We start from the raw sequence: 1709 nt of genomic DNA on the forward strand, positions 1-1709 counted from the left end.
TACTAAAATTGTGCGCACTTCTACGACAAGATTACTCTTATGGCGCGGATAAGTTAGCTAAGCTCTACGTGAATGAAGTGGTGCGATTGCATGGAGTGCCAAAGACCATCGTGTCCGACCGCGATACGAAGTTCACATCGAAGTTTTGGACGAGTTTGCAACGCGAATTGGGCACACAACTGAACTTCAGCACTGCTTATCACCCACAATCGGATGGACAGTCAGAGAGGACGATTCAGACGCTTGAGGATATGTTGCGAGCCGTTGTCCTAGATCGAGGAGAAGGTTGGGAAAACTGTTCTACCATTGGTCGAATTCGCCTACAACAATAGCTATCAAGCGACGATCGATATGGCTCCGTACGAAGCCTTGTACGGTAGGAAGTGTCAATCCCCACTTTATTGGGATGAAGTTGGCGAGAGAAAGATGTTAGGACCCGACGCCATAAAGGAGATGACCGAAATTGTGCATCAAATCCGTGCAAGGATCAAGGAAGCTCAAGATAGGCAGAAATCGTATGCTGACGTGCGTCGAACGGAAATCAAATTCGACGTTGGTGACAAAGTGTTCTTAAAAGTGTCCCCGACGAGAGGAGTTGTGAGATTTGGAGTGAAGGGCAAGCTGAAACCGCGTTTTGTTGGACCGTACGAGATCATCGACGAAGTAGGTCCTGTGGCGTATCGTTTGGCGTTACCTCCCAGCTTTGGGAACGTGCACAACGTGTTCCACGTATCGCAGTTGCGCAAGTACGTGTTCGACCCCAAACATGTGAGTCACCAAGAGGAAGTGATCCTAACCCCCGACATGAGCTACGAGGAAAGGCCCGAAGCAATCCTAGATCGGAAGGTACAAGAGCTACGGAGCAAGTCGATAGCGTCCGTGAAGGTGTTGTGGAAGCACCATGGTCCCGAGGGAAGCTACGTGGGAGTTAGAAGATAAGATGAAAGAAAAGTTTCCCGAGCTGTTTGTGTGAGACGTTTAAATTTCGGGACGAAATTTCTGTTTAGAGGGGAAGGATGTAACATCCCAAACTTTTGTGACATTTTTTTTTATGTTATTGGAATTTTGGATTTTTTTTTTTAAAAAAAAAACGTTTGATTTTATGTGATTAAGTGCTTTGCGTGAAATAAATTACCGTGGTAATTGTGGAATGATGAGCTTGAGATTTTATCGTTTTTCCAATGTGGGGAAAAGATTAATAGGATCATGCATTTATCCTTTCTCGAGTCGATTCATTGAAATATTCGGCCCTTCCTAATTATTGAAACAGTACTTCTTTTTGTGGATTTAATTAATTGCTTTGGGACATTATTCCAAATTAAATCCAAACCAATGGACCTTAAATTACACTACATGAAATTCGAACTCCATCCTTTTATCCTTGGGAGTTTCAAAAATCTCCAATAGGAGATTGGATTATTTTTCATTTGATTTAATTGGTGCTTTATTGACTCTCTTCTTTTGAATTAAATCCAATTAAATCATGATATATTTCATTTCCCTCGCCCAAAAATAGATAGAGAGTTGGGGTATTTCCTTGGCTATTTAGCCTAGCAATTTTCGGCCCTCTCCAATAAAATTTGGAGAATATTTTATTTGTTTCCTAATTTGTGGAATCCCTATTTATTCAAATAAATTCCTTTGTCAATTTAATTGGGGATGTGAATATTTTTCTACTACTTCCCTTCCATGTCACACGCCCCATACTA

The sequence above is a fragment of the Salvia splendens genome, chromosome 16, assembly GCF_004379255.2.
Source record: "Salvia splendens isolate huo1 chromosome 16, SspV2, whole genome shotgun sequence".
Classification (NCBI taxonomy): Eukaryota; Viridiplantae; Streptophyta; class Magnoliopsida; order Lamiales; family Lamiaceae; genus Salvia; species Salvia splendens.